Below are 7,228 nucleotides of genomic sequence, written 5' to 3'. Positions count from 1 at the left end.
TGCCCTTCTATCAGCTCGAACCAGTCTGGCCATTCTCCTCTGACCTCTGGCATCAACAAGGCATTTCCGCCCACAGAACTGCCGCTCACTGGATGTTTTTTCTTTTTCGGACCATTCTCTGTAAACCCTAGAGATGGTTGCGCATGAAAATCCCAGTAGATCAGCAGTTTCTGAAATACTCAGACCAGCCCTTCTGGCACCAACAATCATGCCACGTTCAAAGTCACTCAAATCACCTTTCTTCCCCATACTGATGCTCGGTTTGAACTGCAGGAGATTCTCTTGACCATGTCTACATGCCTAAATGCACTGAGTTGCCGCCATGCGATTGGCTGCTTAGAAATTAAGTGTTAACGAGCAGTTGGACAGGTGTACCTAATAAAGTGGCCGGTGAGTGTATGTAAATGCTTAATACCATGTCTATCTTTGTTTGAGGCAAAAAAATATTTCAGCATGAAAAATGTATTTATTTACATATTTGTTTACATAATGTGTAAACATCAGGGCCTCATGATTAGCAATTTAACCATTACAGGCCAGAGTTTAACATTTTATGGCACCAGGATGTTTTCATTCCAATTCTGAAAAGTGCTTGAAAAATAGGCTTTTACACTTTCAGAAAAATCAGATAAAATATGCGAATAATCACGATTAAAATCGTGACTAACACTTGAGAGCCCTAATATATATGCATACACACACACACACACACACAGTATATATATATATATATATATATATATATATATATATATATATATATATATATATATATATATATATATATATATATATATATATATATATATATATGCATATACACACAAACGTATATATATATATATATATATATATATATATATATATATATATATATATATATATATATATAAGGTGTGTGAGTCATTTATTTCCCTTCACATTCTGCAAATGCACTACTCAGTATTCAGTTTTATTCAAATATCATTAAACTCAGTATAAACACAGTTCTTTCCCTAAAGATTTTTCGCAGTGTGAGCAAAACGGTGAAATAAACTAGAAAAACCCAAGGTTGACATACATTTTTTGTAATCAGCATTTTGATCTGATTTCCAAAGTGATGAAGTTCATTTTTTCCAAATGATCTCTTTATATAGCATATAGGATTTCTGCAGAGCTTGCAACTCGTTCCACCCTCCTGCCCAGCTACAGCTAAAACGTGTTTGTCCCTGACGTAATGGAATCAAATCCCAAAGGGAAATGAAATCACATTGCAGGATTCCTTAAAGAGTTATACTGTAAATGCTGATGGCTGCAGGCAGGAAGCATCTTCTGCAGGGGGCTGTCTTCAGCGGACATGAAAAGTTTCTGACTGAAGACACTCTGTTGCTGTACGACAGTCTGATGAAGAGGAGGCTGAGGGTTGTCATCTCCTGCGGTTACAGAGAAATCCTCAGAACAGCCAGTCTTCTTTATTAGCCTGTTGATCTTCCATAAGAAACTGGCTCTGATGCTCCCCCTGGAGATAATGGCACAAGAGACCACACTCCCCACAACAGACGTATAGAAGATCTGCAGCATCTTGCTGCAAACAGTGAAGGATCTAAGCTTTCTCAGGAAGTACTGTCTACTCTGTCCCTTCTTCATAGTTTCACAGTAAACATTGATTTGAATTTTACTGCTCCACTTCTTTTCCCATGATGGAAATTGTGTTTAACTGATTCCTGTATCTCCTGGCAATCATTTTGTCCTGGCAGCTGTGTGGACGAGAACAAGTTTCTTGCTTCTCGTACAACAAGCCAACGTAAGCCTTAAGACAATGCTGTTCAGAAGCTTGAACTTACTGCAAAACTTTATAGGAGCAACTTAATTCATTCAGTTTTGGGAAAAAAATGTCAACTTTCCCCAAATAATGTCAGTTATATTAAGGAGTAACCATACACAGGAGGCAGGGAGAGTAGAAAATGTTTTAATTGCTAACGCTACTAGCTTTAGCATGCTAAGTAGCTTAGCATTCCAAGACATTAGCTACTACTTTTAATGTGGAAAATGTTAAGTGACTGAACTGAAAACTGCAGTTGTTTTAAGAGTTTTATGAATGCTTCTTTGAAATAAGAAGCCATACTAAAAAGTCATTCTTAAAAATCTTGTTTCTCTCCTAATTCTGTAAGGAAAGATGACTGCGTTATTTTCAAACAGAAAAAAAACAAAAAAGGAAAATCTTTTCTTTTGAACGCAGCTATAACAGATGTTAACAGAAAACAAGTAGAGTAAAAGTAAGAATAATAGTCAAGCAAGAAGTAAAAAACATATTAATAATTTTGAAAAGAAGTAGAAAGAAGCCAGTGGCTACATAAATCCTTGCCCCATTAACATCTGACTTCAGTGGAATATCTCAGTGGACTAAAAAATGTCAGGAATATGTGAATTTTAATGTTAATATATTGTTGAAAATCATCATTACAATAAGCTATTTAGTTTTTTACCATTACATATGTCCCCACCACTCTAGGAAAGACACCTAGTGTAGACATTAGGGGAAGTTAAAGTCCGTTTAACTGGCTGATATGTCATAGATATGCAAAACATTGATGCATGAAATGTTGAATATTGGAATATTTTTATTTTACCCAAATATTGCATCTAAGTAGTCAATTTCAATTGCAATACTGCACACATGTGGGTTGTGATTAGATAGATTGTGCAGTTCTAATCCAGAAAATGCTTTACTGTGCGGTGAAAAAAATGCAAGATTTAGACATATATATATATATAAATGTAATTATACTGTAGCGCAGTACACATCGTGTTAAATGGACTGGAAAATTTGCCAATCTGTAATTGTGAGCCGCACATGTTTATTAGAGACGCTCCTGCTCATCAGTGGGTCACAGAGATGCTTGTATAGATGAGCAAACAGCGAGAAGACTCAGATAAGCACCGAACAGCAGACGAATAAAGCCGGAGACATCTCAGAGGATGTGGAGCAGCCAGACAATTTCACTCCCCTCCACCTGAAGGAAAGAACAGGACCTGGCGAGGAACATCAGCCTGATGCCAATCAATAACCGCAGGTCCCCGGAGCTGTTTTCTCCTCATGTCTCTGCAATCTGAGGTTATTGAAGCAGGGAGAGGATCGTCAAGAGGCAAACTTCCATAAGTCGCAAGACCTCAAAGACAAATGATCGATCACAGGAGCATCACAATAATTATTAATTTAAGACCATATCAGGAGGCTGGACATTTGACATGAAGCTGTTTCCTGGAAGATAATGAAAATATTTTAAATTAACAAGAAGAGGAGGCATATTTAAAAAAAAGGAGAAGCATCAGAGCAGATGTGGAAAATGATGAAGAATCCCGGTTTCAGAGCTAATATCTCACTTCAAATGTCTCCACAGCAAGTTTTCTGACATGTGCCAGAAGTCTGGTGCACCCATTTCATGGTGTCATGTCATGATGTATGTGTTGTATTAGACCTCCAGACCCAGTTCTAACAAAGGAGTGCACACATTCTGTGTTCTTTTGACCCACACCAGTAACAAAGAGGATTTTACCCCCTTTATCTGTCCTTCTCTTAAAGTACTCAGACGTCCCAGCACTCACTAGTTATATTCACTAGTTATATTCAACCCCTGTTTTAAATAGTAATCTGCAGCCCTCATCTATTATTAAACATAATGTTGATCACAGAGAAGTAAACCAACTAGCTGCACTTTGCATTTGCAAACAAGAACAATTTAATTTGCTTAACACCTCTGATATTACAACTGGTTTTTCCACATTAATCATAAAAAGGTTTAGTTTTTCTCAAAATTATTTAACCTCTACATGCAAAACAGCTACAGTACATTGTGGAGCCTTTTTACCATTATGTCTGGCTAAAAACGTGATTCACAGCTAGATAGCAGCCTGAGGAATCTTAGCTCTCTCGTCTGAGGCAAGGGCCTGCAGTTCATCAGCAGTTTTTGTTTTGCGGGCTGCAGCCACAGTTTCTAATGCCAAGAAAGATGTTCAAATCAAGCAACTTTGATTGCCTCTTCTTCTGAAACCAAACTTTGGTGGACTTTGAGATAATAGATCACTGTCCTGTTTGAAGGTTAAATGACTCCAGAGCTGCTGCTTCCTCGTAGATTACATGCCATTTTATAGCAGCATTTCCAGATGCTTGGTTGATTCCATCGTGATCCCAACATTTGCAGTGCAGTGTAGTAGCCACTGAGCATCACCATGCCACCACCGTGCTACAATATAGGCATGATGTTCTGTTCGTTCAGATCCATTGTCCCAAAGGTGCTGGTTTGTTTTTCATTGGTCTGCAGAACTTCTTCAGGAATCTCCTAGGAACCATTGACAGCATCCCCTTGCTGCCGCCAGCAGCCATGATTCCTTTCATGTCAAGTTTGCAAAAACTGCTTCCAGCTCAGTCTCTAGGACCATTCAGCTCCATTGCCATCTTTTGAAGTCCTTCTTCTTGTTAGAGCAGATTGCCTCTTCCCTAAACTTCCTGAACAATACTCTCGACATTTCCATATTTCTACCATTCAGGCATTTCAGGTCTTCCATCTCAAGCCCACCGGAATGAAGCCCTTTCATTGGTTGCATCAGGTCAGGTCGGGTTAGGACCACTCGTGATTCGGAGTTTTGAGACATCGGTTATTACCGAAAGCAGGATTTGGTCTAAAACTAGGATAAAATGATATAAAAGATGCTTTATTTAACTATTTAAACTGTCTTTTACATTTTCTTGTAATGCAAACACCAGAAAGAATTTAGCATTTGCTACTAAAGCTCATTTATGGTGCAGGTTGAACAGTTTTGGGCATGAATGTAGTGAACCCAGTGGGCCAATGTCTGAGTCATCCTCATGGACGTGAGAAGAGTTTCTCCTTGTTTCCGGCGCTTGCCCCACTTCAGTCAATCCTATTAGTAACACAGAGTTAAAAGTTTTAGCTCTGTCTATTAAATTTGCCTCATGAATGTCTCCTTCACTCATGTGCCAAACAGTTTTTTTTTATGTACCGTGGACAAACACGGCCCTCTGAAATCTGACTTAATCTGATCTGACAAGATTGAATGAAACAAGGAAGCAATTAGATAATTACATAAGTAGTCAAAAAGAAAGAGAGACGGAGGGGGGGGGGGGGTGAGGCAGACAGGGTGAGAAAGAAAGGGAGCGAAAATGAGTCATCCTTGAAGTGGGGTAAAAATCGATGGTGAGGAAAATGTGTGCTCCCCGCAGAGAAGTGAAAGGACGGCAGGACAGAGGGGAGGCCGGAGGTGCCAGGAGAAGGGATCCTCCAAATAAACGGGGGGAAAAAAACAACAGCGAAAAGCAATATGAGTGCACAGAAATGCTCCAGTTCCAGCGGGGATTCGATCATCAGCGTGTGTGTGAGTGTGTGAGTGTGCTCTGGATTTATTAAGAATGATAAAAACGAAAACAGCAATCCCTCATTGGACCCGGGGAGCAAAGAAAAAGAAACGTGGCATTTCATTCTGAAATAAAAACAACAACCAAGCTATTTGCTCATCTTGAGACATCCCAACAGACTTTCCTATTTATGATCTCCTAACATTATAGAGTGGAATAGAATAAAATACAATGGAATAGAAAAGAATAGAAAGGTCCTTTACTGTCCCACAGTATGGAGACTCAGGTGCAACAAATTTACCACACAAGAAAATAATACTGTACAGATATTAAAACTAGTATACTCAAGAAATTATACAAGAGTGCAGCTGAGTTGGGTGATTTTTAAGAAATGTCCATAATTTGTGTGTATATTGATGCATGAAAAACACCAACAAACTATATTTGCAACAGTGAAAAAGACTGCAAAAAAAACAGAGATGAAAAACACCCATTGAGTTTGTTGAGGGGCATTGATGGTAGAGACAAGATAGCGGTAAGTTGGTGTTATCAATCTGGCTGGCCAGTTTGGTTAAGTTAATAAAGGACGCACCTTAGATTTGGTTGTAACTTACGGCTTAAATGGAGAAGTCGAGAAAAGTGTCTCTAGCATCTTTGATCATTTATTTGAATTTAAGTTCAGACAGTTTTCCTCCTGTGTTGCTCCTTTTAAATACGGTGTACCACAAAGCTCATTATTTGGTCCTGTTTTATTCTCTTTGCTCCCTCTGGGGTCCCATTTTCCAGTAATATCTACTTTTGTGCGGATGACATTCAGGTTTATCTTCCTTTAAAATCCAGCAGATCCCAGTCAGCAGAAAGTCAGCTCAAGTGTTCAGTAGATGTGAGAGCATAGATGGAGATGAACTTTCTTTATGCAAACGACAAATAGAAACATGTCATTTTAATTGGTAAGTCTGACCAGCTGACAGGACGAAACGGGTAACTGGACTCTTCTGGCTGATTATCCTTGATTTGGACAGGTCAGAGCAGTAGTTCAGTCTATTCTTTATACTTTGAGGCTTATTAATAAAGTCAAGGCTTGTATTCCTCGTGAGGTAAGGGGGGTTATTAATTATTTCATTACTTCTAGACTGGACTACTACTACTCTATATTGCCATCTTCAGTCTATCTGCTTATGAAAGCAGACAGGCAGCTGACTGATATCAACAGCTGCCATCATCTTAACCAACTGGATCCAGGCTTGGCTAGTCTGGGAGTCACGACTTGTTTGGCTTGTACCACATCCATTGGATGCATCTTTCTCCATTTTTCCATCACATTACTCAACCCTCTGGCTCAGTGCTGAGAAGCACACACAAGTCATCTTTCTAGGTGATGGAGCAGACAGAGGACGTTTTATCATTCTCTCCCTTTTATCTCTTCTTTCTTTCACCTCTTCTCTTTCTTTCTTTTTTCTCTTCTTGTTCTTCCTTTACTCTCCTACTTTCCCATTGTAGTGTCCATATCATTTGAAATTCTCCCTGCAGGAATCACAATAAAGCTATTTACACGCACAAATCAAGCGGAGCATTATGGCGAAAGCTGTTTGCTCCACTTGTGAAAGCAAAATCTGTCGAGCTCTATTTGGCATTAAGACATCAATTCTTATTGCCACATTGCTAGACAGGACACTGGGGGAAAAAAAAAAGTCAGAGTTTTTGCCATGTCTACATAAAAGGAAGAAAAGATGGTGCCATTCCTCAAAACCCCAAACAGGATTGATAACATTGCAGATAGGAATATAAACGCCTGGAACAGTTTATAGGCTCCATGGTGGTTGAGTTGGTAGCACCTTTGCCTTGCAGCAAGAAGGTCCTTGGTTTGAATCCTGG

Source organism: Fundulus heteroclitus, chromosome 21, assembly GCF_011125445.2.
Source record: "Fundulus heteroclitus isolate FHET01 chromosome 21, MU-UCD_Fhet_4.1, whole genome shotgun sequence".
Classification (NCBI taxonomy): Eukaryota; Metazoa; Chordata; class Actinopteri; order Cyprinodontiformes; family Fundulidae; genus Fundulus; species Fundulus heteroclitus.
This window is presented reverse-complemented; position numbering follows the sequence as displayed.